This window comes from Alexandromys fortis, unplaced genomic scaffold (genome assembly GCF_014885135.2).
Source record: "Alexandromys fortis isolate MF-2015 unplaced genomic scaffold, M_Fortis_MF-2015_v1.1 scaffold_45, whole genome shotgun sequence".
In the NCBI taxonomy this organism is placed as follows: domain Eukaryota; kingdom Metazoa; phylum Chordata; class Mammalia; order Rodentia; family Cricetidae; genus Alexandromys; species Alexandromys fortis.
In genome coordinates, this window is record NW_026067926.1 from 203745 (window position 1) to 217055 (window position 13311).

The 13311-nt window shown below is 48.1% G+C and overlaps 1 protein-coding gene across 3 annotated transcripts in view; it reads left to right on the forward strand.

Annotated features, from left to right (window-relative positions):
• Nsmce1 (NSE1 homolog, SMC5-SMC6 complex component) overlaps positions 1-13311 on the forward strand; it is a 29583-nt gene that overhangs the window by 8751 nt on the left and 7521 nt on the right. The gene's annotated exons all lie outside the window — the stretch shown is intronic.

Here is a 13311-nt window from a genome sequence, read left to right on the forward strand (position 1 = left end):
AGCCAAGTGTCCTACATCGTGTCTGTCTTATGGGACATGGCTTGAGCATATATGACCTCAAAGCCTGCCTCCACAGGACACACTTACTCCAACAAGACTACACTTACTCCAACAAGATCACATCTTCTTATAGTACCACTCCCTTTGGGGGCCATGTTCCTCCAAACCACCACAGTGTCCTTGTCTTCAGGGTGGGGAGAGTGAGTGTAATTCACGGGATCCTGAGAGTTGAGTGTTTAAAGCAGAATGCCTGGTACTGGAGGAGTGCTAGGTAGCTGTTGTTAGGAAGAGGGCAGCTTAGCAAACTGGCAGGGCACAGCCTTAGACACAGCCAACCATGGAACAGGTGCCAGTTGTTCCTGGGCTACCCTTACGCATTTGGAGCCTCTGCTCTGCAGGTCATGGGAGGTGTGAGATGGTACTTGGGGATGGGGGTTGGCACATACTGAGGCCCCCAGTCATTGGGGACAGTAGAAACATGAGGTCAGTAGTGAAAGATCCCTGGAAGCACAGAAAGCCGACCTTGCTGCGTGTCTATATGGGCAGATTGGTAACCAAAAAGGAAAGTTGACATTACTTTGCAGTATTACTGTTAGTTTCTGGGAAAGTGCAGAATTATTTTCCTTGCTCAGGAAAGTACCAGAGTGGACTGGAAGGCTGTGCTGTGTACTCAGAGGTGCTGGCTTTTGTGTGGGAAGGTGCGGAAGGAGATGGTCAGTGGGAACCAGACACCTCTTATGCTGTCTTCCTTTATGAAGGAAGAAAACTGAAACTGAACACATTAGAGTGTTAGTGTACTCTTTTTTTTTTTTTTTTCGATACAGGGTTTCTCTTTGTAATATAGCCCTAGCTGTCCTGGAACTCCCTTGCTAGCTCCTTAGACAAGGCTGGCCTTGAACTCACAGAGAGTTCACCACCCACCTCTGCCTCTCTGGGATTAAAGGAGTGCACCAAGATGCCTGGTATTGTTAGTGAACTCTTGACAGTCTCTTCTAGCTCATGGCAATAAAAGTGTTTGGTTTTGTTCTGCATTTTTGTTTCCCTCCCTGTATTTCTAATTTTCAAGGGAAAAATGGTTTTAAAAAAAGTGAGCCCAGGCAGGAGGAGTGAGGAAAGGGGTGGGGCTGAGGACAGAGAGGAGAGGACACCAGGAAAGCACATGCAGTTGGAGCTCTATAGAAGGAGGTGGTGCCCATAGAGACGAGGGCGAGTGGACTGAGAGAGGAAGGCAGACCGTAGAAATGGGGTTCCTTCGAGATGTGCCATGGGGAAAGAGTGAAGGAAGGCAGGAAGAAACCTGTTCTCCAAAGCAGTGGGTCATGAAACACTCTGGGAAGTTCCAGGAACCGGCTGATGCCCAGGAGCAAGCGGAGGCTGGAGGCCTGAGTGGAGCAGCTTGCTGAAGTGACCTCTGCTCTGGAGCTGAGCTTGCTGGCCTAGATAGGACGGAGTTATGTCAGATGATGAAGAGCTCTGAGCCCCGGGAGGGTTTGGAGCAGGGAAGTGTGATTAATGCCTGGTTGGGAGCTGACCTCTAAGAAGTCTGTGAGCTGCAGTTGCCTGAACAGCAGTGAAAGGGGAACTTGAGAGACTTACTGAGAGGGAGTCTTAGACCTGTCTCCCTGCTTCAAGCCCCATAGGACTTGACATGTACCCCTCAGCATCCTCCAGAGGTGGCCTGGCCATGCGCTTGCACTCTTTCTCTCTCTCTCGTGCATGTGGAGGTCAGAGGGCAGCCGTGGTGTTGGCATTTACCTTCTACCTTGTTTGAGGCAGGGTCTCCTGCCCAAGCTTCCAGGATTCTTCTGTCTCTGCCCCATCTCCTCCTGTGAGCACTGGGATTAGATGTGCACCACTATGTCTGCTTTCCCTAACTGCTGGGTATTGCAGCCCAGTCCTCAGGCTCGCACAGCTGAGACACATCTCTAGCACAAGACCATCTCTTAGCTACGGGGCAGTTTCTGCCTCTTCCTTTTGGTTTCTTGCTGACAGGATAGGTTTGTGGTGCTGTGCTGGAGCTGTACAATGCCTTAGTGCTGGGAATCAAACTGTTCTTGCCTTTATTTGACCTCTAAGTTGTGACCTAACTTTGGAAAGTTCTGTAGACTGTGGTCTAGGAATGGATTTACAGCAGTACTCCCTTATCTGCTGGGATATGTTCCGAGATCCCCGAGTGCACGGCTGAAATTAGGACTAGGACTAACGCATGGACGTAAGCACAGCAGGAGACTCCCACAGTGATAAAGACCAAGTGAATGTGTGCTCCTGTCCTCATGCCACTGTCCTGTCCTGTACTCACTTGTCTGTGGCTGGCACGTGGTAAGTAAAACACCAGAATGTGGCACCTTGGCTAGGCGAGGCTTCTGAAACTGTCACACTGTGTGAAGCCTTTCTTCCTTTTTCTTTTCTTTTCTTTTCTTTTCTTTTCTTTTCGTTTCGTTTCGTTTCGTTTCGTTTCGTTTGAGACAGGGTCTCTCTGTGGTACTGGCACTCTGTAGACAAGGTTGACCTTGAATTCATAGAGATCTGCCTGTGAGTTTTGGGATTAAAGGTGTGTGCCACCACACCTGGCCATGTGCACCAGTTTTTGTGCCTGCCTGTGCTGAAGCAAACAGAATATAGCCAGTCTGTCATTTCCTGCCCACTATTAAAGAAATAAAAGGGCCACTTTCCAAGAATTTTTGTTACTAGAGATTTTAAAACAAATAATAATGGAGATAAATGATGTGAAATTAAAAATGCTTACAAGACCGAGTATTTCTTTTATATTTTGAAGCAGTGCCCAGGAAGGTCCCTTGTACAATGAGAAAAGCATTTTAAGTGTACAAAGCAGCAATTGACCTGTAGGGCATTGCCCTGCTATTGCCGCGTTCATGCGCACCAAAAGCCCTGCTTGTTCTAACCTCCCCTTTTACTGCCTGTAGGGGAATGTTTATTCCTCATTCTCCTTCCAGGGCAGAGTGTAGATTTGTCCCGAAGTTCTGGTGTAAAGCCTTCTGGCTCCTCAGAAAGAATCTGAAGACTTGTCTGTGTTTTGAGAGAACTTGAATTCTATCCAGGGTTTCCATCCATGTGCATGTACATTGTTCCAGCAGTACGGCCTGAGGCTGTCAGCTCAGCTCTGTGCTAGGAACTGGTGACCTGAGTCATAAAACATATCATGTCTGCAGACGCCCCTTGTAATCATAGGTACACAGAACATTTAGAGAATAGAGGTCACGACCTAAGTGGAGGGTTTCCATATTGGGTTTACCCCAAGCAGTCCAGAGATGGACAAGGTGCCAGCGAAGGCCAGTGAGCTCTTGAGAGACAAACTGTGGGGTCCCCTGCCCCACACTAGACACAGACTGCTTTCTCCATTCTCCAGAGAGTGACTGGTATCCAGCAATTCACTTAAGTTTGACACTCTGTGAGATTAACATCAGATTCCACAAGTTAAAGGGTGACAGTCCCACACACTGTCCTAATTCCAGGTGCTAGTTGCAAGTCTTGGGTCACCTGCACTTCTGACTGTAAATCAAGGGCTTTTGTGACCCCATCCCCCTGTTAGATAATTTGCCAGACTGACTCAGCACTCAGGAAAGTACTCTATATACATCTGCCCTAGTGATGTTGTGATATGACATCATCTATAGCTGTTCTGAGATGCATGTGGCGTGTTGGCTGTAGGCTGGCCATGTCTGCTGTCAATTATATAGCTCAGACATAGGCAGATAGAGGAAATGTGTAGTGTGGGTCTTGGAAGGTGAGATGGCATGGTGCTTTTGAGCCTTCTAAGTATACCACCCTCCTGGAACCTGAAGCTCCTGGAGCCCCACTACTGCTCAAAGGTTTTATGAGGGTCTCATTCCATAGGTCTAATTGATTAGACTGTACCTATTTATAACTCAGTTTCTAGCCCTTCCTCTCTCTAGAGTTTGGGGGATTTTGATGCTGACAGTATCTTTCTGGTGACCAACCCCTACCTTGAAGCCACCTAGAGTTTCCTCATTAGAACAAAAGGTACCCCCTTCACCTTTGTCACCCTGGAAATTCCAGGGCTTTTAGGAGTTCTGTGTCAGAAACAGGGCAGAGGCTGGGTGGCATTTCTTGTATGATAGGCAGCAGTGGGGTAATACTGCAGCTGACCCGGCTGTCAGCTGTGCCGGACACAGCCATGGCAGCCTGCCCAAGCTGAGCTGGAGGCACATCCAGAGCACCTCAGAGGTTCTCAGTGTCAGGAGAGTCCCTGTCCCCAGAGAAATGACCTCTTGAAGGCCAGAGAGCCAGGCAGCTTCTGGGAAGACTGGAAGAGTTGCCACTTCTAAGCCCAAGAACCCTCTCCGTAAATTTAAGAGATATAGATTGGTGACTGGCTGGCAAGATGGCTCTGTGGGTAAAGGTGCTTTCCACTAAGCCTGCTGACTTGAGTTCACTCCCCAGGACCTACGTAGTGGAAAGAGAAAACTAACTCTCTGGCCCTTGCAGAAATAAACAACTGTAAAAGAAAATCAAATTAAGAATACATATTAAGCAATCTTAAAGCAAATGCTCCACAATTTGAAACCTTCTGAGTACCAGCCTGGCACAGACAGAAGGTTCCTCACCGAGACTTGCGTGCATATTCTTTAAGCTATTATATAAAATTGTCTTTGTCGTCAGGTGTGAGTAAATTTCGTGATTAGACTGGGTTCTCATCCCAAGATGTCTTGTTATGTACAGTCAAGTCTGAAAAAGATCCAGACTGCCTGCCTGTAATTCCAAGTCTGTCCTGACTCTGAGGGAATTGTGGTGAAGAGAAGGCAGTACCTGTTGCTTTATTTTATGGGGCCTGCATCCTGTGTCATTGTCACGTCAAGAAACAAGTCATAGACCGCAGTTTACCATGAGCATCCCAAACCTTGATGAGCTGAACCCAACAATGTATGAAAAGATGGTACAGATGAGCAAGTGGGCTTGTTCTGGGAGTGGAGGGTAAGTTTGGTGTTTGAAAAGTCAACCAGTGATGTCATGGAGCTCAGCTGCTAGTGTTTACCCAGCATGCATGGAGTGCTGGGTGTCCCTCTCAGATGGGCTGCAGCATGGAGGAGATGCTGTGCTAGGATTCTGCTCACTAAAGTGACTGATACGTATTATGTGGGAAGATGCTTTAAGAAATATGTTTTACTGTTTTGTGTGTGTGTGTGTTTATGTGGTGTAGGGGTTGCTTGCCAAGTTGTGCTTGTGAAGTCAGCTTCTGTGCAGTCTGTCCTTCCACCTTTACCTGGGTTCTGGGGCCTGAACTCTGGTTCTACTGCCTCCATGGCAAGTGCTTTGCCAACTGAGCATCTCTGAAGCCAGGAGATATTTTGAGACAAGGTAATGTCCGCTTTGACCCACTGGCTCATCATCCACTAGCATTTCTCCCTAAATTCTTCTTCTAGGGACTGTTGGTGCCACTGACACTTTGGTGTTGATTTTCCTGTAAGTTTTATGTTAATTTTTAGTCAAGTTTAAAAATTATCATTTTGAAGATAAAATATCTAAAATGTTAGGTATAAAAAAATTAAGGGTTGGGCAAATGCCTTTAATCCCAGCACTTGGGATGCAGAGGCAGGCGGATCTCTGAGATAGAGGCCAGCCTGGTCTACAAAGCGAGTTTCAGGACAGCCAGGGCTATATAGACCCTGTCTCAAACAAACAAACAAACAGACAAACAAAAATATTTTTGGCTAAAGAGATGGCTCAGGGGTTAAGAGCTCAGGGATGGCTACTCTTCTTTTTCTGTTTTCCTTGTTTTTTTTTTTTTTGTTTTTTGTTTTTTGTTTTTTGTTTTTGAGACAGGATATCTCTGTGTACTCCAAACTGTTGTGGAATTCACTATGTTAGCTTCAAACAGAGATCTACCTGCCTCTGCCTCCCAAAATCTGGAATTAAAGATGTGTGCCACCACTGCCTGTCATTTGGGGTGGCTACTCTTGCAGAGGACCTGTGTACTCAGTTCCCTGCATCTACACCGTGGCTTACAAACATTTGGAACTCCAGTTCCAGGGGATCCAATACCATTTTCTGACCTCTAGCATATGGAGTGCATAAGCATCCAGGCAAGCAAAACACCCACAGATACTAAAAAAATAAATACCTCTAAAAAATTGGAAGATTTGAAAACTTCGCAGTAAGCCTAACACAAAACAAGTGCCTGCCATCTGCTGTATAAACAGCTCAGTGAGTTTGGTATCCACCAAACATGGGAGTCTTCCCAGCGTTTGCAAACCTTTCCCTGCCTCACCCTGCTGTGACTCTAGCAAGCTGCTGACACACCTGCACTGCTTTCCTTGTTCTGGTGAGTCACATCATGCTGACCTTCTAGCTATGTTCCATTCTGTCATACTGTCAACACCTCTTCCCAGAGTAATTAGAAGCTGGCTCCAAATAAAATGATCTTGTATTTTTAATGAATTCATTGTGCATCTATCTTCCGTGGCTGTGATGAACAGTTAATAGGCGCACCTGAGTCTGGGTGTGTTTCCCCTGGAAGGAGTGCTAAGATGGGGTGGAGTTCTGTGGGTGAGCCACTGGACTTCATCAGGAGAGGGACTGTGGAAGGAGAGATGGTGTGGGTAAGAGTAAAGAGATCGGCCTGAAGGTGGGACACGGCATTTGACTCCACTCAGACAGCACATGGAGCAGGGCAGTCACTGCCTGAGTGCAAGGTACAGGGTATCAAATGAAGGTGAAGGAGTGGCCTGTGCAGAGGGGGACCCCAGAGTCCTGGTGACAGTGCATGCCCGCACCCACATCTAGCCCCCAGGGATTGTGCTCCACCTCAGACCTGCAGGATAAAGTATTGAAGGACAACAGCTGGGCTGTACAGCAATTGGGTTGTGTAGCAGTTGGCTTCGAGCCTGTTCTGTACAGGGACTGCTCCTCCCTGGGAGGAGGAGTGTGGAGGCCTTGGGTAGGTTGGTGCAGACTGCTGGCCTGGGGAAGCTGGAAGCAGGCGGATCCAGGGGATGCACACTTGGCCTGAGTTGAAGCAGGGAAGCTTTTCAATTAATATGTCCTGGCCATGATGACCCTCTTAGCTTTGAGTAGGGGCTTTGTTTCCTGTGTTGGTTGTTAGGGCTGTGGTCTGACTTCACATGTCTAGTTGGAGCTTGAGAAGCTGCCTGAGCTAGGCGTGTGGCTGCCTGGGTTACCGGCTCATGGTTAAACTTTTGAGTATGGTTGACCACTGCCTGTCTGTCCAGTTTTTGGAGAAGATATCTCCATACTGCCTCAGTCAGAAACTACAACTTCATCAGATGGCCAGGGACCAAGGTGGATCTTTAAATCTCCTCACAGGAGGCTTCCAGCCCACAGTGGAGTTTGAGAACTGGTAGGGCCCTGTGGTGTACACTGCCCTGAAGGGTCTAAGTCAGTAAACATGCAAAAAAGAAAACACCATGTGTGTGTCTGCTTGGTTGTTTAATAAAACCTGGCTGAGTGCGCAGTTGTCATAGCCTGCCCCTTAGGTGGAAACCTGAGAAGAACCTTGCCCATCAGGGATACAGTAAAGTGGGGTGCTCTGGTTTCAGCTGGGCCTCTCCTGTCCCCTGAAGTGCCCCCTATCAGATACTCCTCGAGGGCATTGGGAAGCACAGAGCTGTCACAGCTGCTGCTTCTCTAGAGGATAGGTTGTCAGAGTAGTTGCAGTAGAATCTATACTAACAAGGTCACCAGTAAAATTCTGCTCCAAGTAGTTTGCATAGTCTGTGGCGATTTGTGTTGATGTTCAGAATTCAACCATGCTGGAAAAGTGGCAGCGTGGAGCAGTGCTGCACAGCAGAGCTCTGGCCAGAGGAACGTGCTTGCATGGGTATATTGTGTACACGGGTGGCAGTGCTCATGGGCATTCAGGCCAGAGGCTAGACAGTTAGGTGCTCTGTAGTGAGCATGCCGCCTGTCTTATTTTGGTGCAGCTGAACAGACTTGCTTGCTAGAATGTCTTCCTATGGTAAACTGTGGCTACAGCATGTTTGGAAATGGGCCTCTGAACAAAGTGTCTGCAACCTGAACTGGCTGACCCATGCAGAGACCGTGCAGGATGACCATGAGTCTATTGAGGTCAGCCAAAGAGACCCTGTCTGAAAACCAAACAAAAATACCCACATCCTTTTGTATTGTGCTGGTTAGTTTTATGTCAACTCGACACAAGCTGGAGTCATTTGGGAAGAGGGGACATCGATTGAGAAAATGCCCAGACCAGACTGACCTATGGACAAGTCTGTGGTGCTTTTTCTCTACTGATTGATGTGGGCAGGCCCAGCTCATTGGGGGGGGGGGGGTGCCACCCTTGGGCTGGCGGTCCTTGGTGCCATAGGAAAGCAGGCTGAGGAAGTCTTGAGGACTGAGTCAGTCAACAGCACTCCTCCACATCCTCTGCTTCAGTTCTGCTTCCAGGGTCCTGCCCTGAGCTTCTGCCCTGCCTCCCCTCAGCAATGCGACTGTGGTGTGGAACTGGAAGCGGAAATAAACCCTTTCTGCCCCAGGTTGATTTGGTCGCAGTATTTTATCATAAGAATAGGACCTGCGTAAGGCAGGAAAGTCCATCTCCTTATCCCAGCCTGGAGTCAATCTGCCAGGTGCCCTGCAGGCTATGTTTCTCTTTCTTGATCTGACTCCTGATAATGGAGGAGACAAGTTAGGCAGTCATGAGCCCAGGGGTTTTCCTTTTAAATGTTGTTGCATAGAAGAACAGCCCCAGAAGATAGAGACCAGTGCAGGAGGCTTCCATCCATGCTGAACCAGAAGGATGACTTCTGTAAGATATTCTCTCTGACCCGTCACGGCATATTGTCCTAGGTGGTGGTTCCTGAGGGTCGGCTCAGAAGAAAGACCAGTGCTGGGGTGAGCTGATGTGTTGGTACTGAGAACTGTCAGATTATTCTATGCTTCATGAAAGGTGCTCCACCTCTCACCCCGCCCTCCCAGCATGGCACACTGCTGCACTCGGTGCATGTTGCAAGGGGAAAACCCAGAGCCCCTATACACCCTTTGTGTCCTTCTTGCCAGCTTTTCCTTTGTTCAGTGGTTCTCAACCTGTGGGTCGAGACCCCTTTGAGGGGTTGAACGATCTTTTTACAGGATCACATATCAGATATCCTTATCAGATATTTACATTATGATTCATAACAGTAGCAAAATTAGTTATGAAGTAGCAGCGGAATAATTTTATGGTTGAGATACTGTAGTAGAGGGTCTCAGCATCAGGAAGGTTGAGAACCACTGCTCCAGCTGAAGAGTCTGAACTCTCAGACAGCTTTGCCCAGCACTGGGATCTGTGGCAGGGCCTGGCTCACTGGTAAACTCAGCAGGGCCGTCCTGTTATCACAGGACAAGTTGGCTCACAATGGTTTGGTCCCCAGGGGCTGATTTTTACTCTTATTTTCTCTACCCAAAAATAGCATTTTCTATCTTTGGTGCCTCATTTAAAACAAAAATACTTGTTGGCCAGTGGTTAGGGCAGCAGACTTCCTGGCCGCCTGCTGTCAGGGTACGGTGTGCAGTGAACTGTAGTCCCATAGCCTTAGGAGCAGGCTCTGATTTAGCAGGAAGTACATCAGGAAAGGCAGACTAAACTCAATTATAAAAAAAGGAAAAATAAACCTAAGCCAGGGAAAAGTGGTCTCAGTGGACTAAACTCTCGAGTCAGAGGACTGCTTTGTTTGGTGCGACACCACCCCGTAAAGCTGGGCCCTAGGTTCTAATTGCTTCTCTGTCAGGCATGCCCTAATAGAGAAGCAGCAGAGCCAACTTCACTTGGGTCTTTGCCTTTGTCTTTCTGCAACCCATCCTAGTGTGGGACCAGACAAGGACCATACCAAAGGAGAGGGGCTGGACTTGGCATGCTGGTGACAGCCACTTACTTTCCAGCGCGTCATCTCTGACTTCAGGAGCCCCTGTGGTGACTTCATCTGGGGTACTATAGTTTTTGTGCTCCACTCCCTTCTTCTGGCAGAGCCCTGTTTTGTGACTGAAGTGATATGATGAGGCTGGGGGCTGGTGTGGGAAGGCCTCAGATTTTCTATACTGAGGGCGTATGGCTTAGTGCCCAGGGCTGAAGATCTGGAGTCTGGCGGGCCAGCTCCATGTCCAAGTTAGGGAAACTCTGAACACGTTGTTTACTCTCGAGGCAGCCAATGTATAAAGAGGACATTAATATTGCACCTGGCAGGGTGGTTGTAATGCCAAGTGCACCCCACCAGTGGCCGGTGCCCAGCAGGCCATAAGGTGCATCACAGCTACATAATCCCAGCCTAGAAGAAAAGCAGGTGCCTGCATGACAAGTAAGGAGAGAGATCCTGGTTAGCCCAGAGCCTGCTCTCCTGTAGCTCTGCACTCCACACTGATTAGCTCGCGTGGCCCTTGGTGTTTGAAGTATGTGCCATTTTTCAGGAGGTTCAAGATGCTGAAAGGAGGTCTGGTGTGAGTAATGGTAATCGGCCCTCTAAATCCTTCACATTAGGATCTCATGACTGGAAACAGTTGCCCTAGAGTCACATGGGGCCACATGCTATCTCCTGTGACTTTGCAGGCTTGCAGCCTGTAGCTTCTGACCAAGACTTCTTGGAGCGATAGAGGCAGACCAGTGACCATTCAGTGTTCAAAGACTGCAAGGGTGGGAAGCACCATCCTGTGTAGCCCTGGCACCGGGTGACAGCATCCTCAGTTTTGGTAGCACGAGAAAGACCCCAGTACTGGCTAGATTAGAATGGAATGTGCTGGGAGGCCTCTGGGAGGACACAGGGCTGCTTGACATCCGGGGCCAGGCTAGGGACCAGGCACAAAACACATTCCCTGTCCTAGTGGCTGCTGGGCTGGCAGCAGCACCAGCAGGCCTTTGTCCTAGCACACATCCATTGGCTTTTGGGTCCCCTTCTGGCTGACTTAAGCTCTTGGCTTCTCAGGGACTTTCTGTATCTGCTTTTCTGAATAGAAGTCCCTAGAATTACTCCCACCCAAGCCATGGATAGAGAAAGACAGATTGAAGAAGAGAGGAAGCTGTGGTCTTGACTGGCTGAGTTAGCCAGACATTATCAGGTGCAGGTGACTCCTTGGTGGCCAAATGTATTAAGCGGGGACCATGCTGAAGCACTGCTTGAGAACTATAGAGGGCAGAGCTGGGAACTCTGGCTAGTCTCATCGAGGATGAGCCTGCCCAGGAGGTTGTGGAGAAGAGAGGGTGTGTAGGCCACACCTACACTGCTGAGAGCTGTGTAGGCCAGCTGGAGTAGTTGAGGGAGGGTCGGAGGTAAAAAAAAAATGTATTGGCCTTCAGAGATGAAAGGGGAGACGTGCTCAGAGAAGCAGGTCTCTGCTGCTGGCCCTCTTGCCACCAAATAGCAAAGCCAGTTTGGAGACAGTGAGGGTTTGGGGACCTGTTGAATACAAGGTCATCAGTGGAGGCAGCCACAGAGCCTGGCCCCTCTGGAGGATTGTGTGAAAAGAGGGTTGGATCTCATCTCGCCCCCAGGGTACTTGGAAAGTACAGTTTGCTAGAGTGCTTTTGATCTGCCCACAGACTACATTTTTCTGAATGACACCTTGAGGTATTTCTTTGGTGGAAAATGTGAACTGTCTCTTTCAGAGGGAGGTAAGACTCGTTCCTTATGTCACTTTGGGTGAACAGGGCTGATCCTGTTTACAAGGGTTATTGTTATTTACTCAGTGAGAGGTGGTGATGTAGAAGAAACTCAAAGTAATAGGACTGATCTTAGAAGAGATCATTAGTCGATTTGCTGAGGAGACCTTCAGTCACATAGTGGAACTTAGCTAAAGGAGCTCTGCCTCCAAAACACCCCAGAGGGTCTGCCAACCAGGCCTGTTGGAGATGAGGGAAATTTAGGATGCTAGGGTATAAATGTTTGTTCACCAGGATTAACCAGCCTTTAGGCTCCATTCTCATAACAAAGGACACAGCACTGATATAGAACCAGGCATTAGGCCTATCCCCCAAAGATGTACTTCTAATAGCAACTCAAGGGCACAGGGTCACAACCATTAATAGTTCTGGTCACCATTAAGTCCCTGTGCTTTTAGCAGGAAAAACACTCACTATTCTGCCAGGTGGGCAGGATAGATCTGAGCAGCAACTATTGGAAAAGAATAACACTGGTGTGCCTAAGAGCTATTTCTGGTAATATTTTTTCTCTGTGTGAATCTCCCATCTTTCCAAGTAGACAGACTTGTGGTTGCCTGTCTCTGTTTAAATTGTCTGAAGTGTGACTTGGGGCTGGAACCTGAAGGAGACTTAAGGATGACAGAGTATGTGAAATGCATAAGTCCACGGTATATATAAGTTAGTGAAACTTTCTGTTCAAGGCCAGCTCTTCCTTCAGCATTAGCCAGAGCCAGACACACTTGTCATTCATGTCTAAGCGTGTGCAGTGATTCCTCCCTGGGAAGGAGTGCTGTTTCTAATACAGTGGCTCTCAAGCACCTGGCTCCCTTGCCAGAGTCAGTGTCAGTCTTCCAGAGTTGGTGCTTGGGGGTCAGAAAGCGTCCTCAGCCTGCAATGGGCCTGGGCTATGTGGGGAGCCATCTCATGCCCAGGGAGGCTCTCACGGTGGGAGACAGCAGTGGGAGGTGAGACTCAGTTCTAAGTCCTGGCTTCCATCTGCATCACTGTTTCCCACCTATTAGCTACTATTGATTTTTCATTTAACTTGTATTTATTAAAGAGAAAGAAAAAGAAAGCCAACGCAAACACGTGTATGTTACTGTTACAGTGGTGATCTGTTATTAGCCCCACAACCTGTCCCTTTGGTGACCTCAGTGAGCCTGGTTCCTTAATGTGGCATGTCCTCTGCTACCAATATGACCTTTTGGTTTTTAAACTATCTTCATTTTCATTACACAAGGTTGGAAATACCTACTTGTTGTAGGAAGCCAAATGGCCACAGCTTATGTCCCTGTGACGACCCCTTTCTGAGTCTCCTTCCTAGTGCTAGCCTTAGTCATCTACACAGAGTAGGAGAGCAATTGAGCCCTTCCCTTGTGTGTGATTCATTTGTTTCTGTTATTGTTTTAAACATAAATGGTGGCACGTTTTCTGTTTTCTTTTTTTTATTTTAAATTTTGTTTTGTTCTTTTAGAGACAGGATTTCTTAGTGCAGCCCTGGTTGGCCTGGAACTATGTAGACCAGGGTGGCTTCAGAGACCTGTCTACCCCTGCCTCCTGAGTGCTGGGAATTAAGGTGTGCACCATCACACCAAGCTGACTTTGTTGTTGTTTTTCAAGACAAGATTTCACTGTGTAACAGTTATAATTATACTGGAATTCACTGTAGACCGGGCTGACCTCCAACTCAC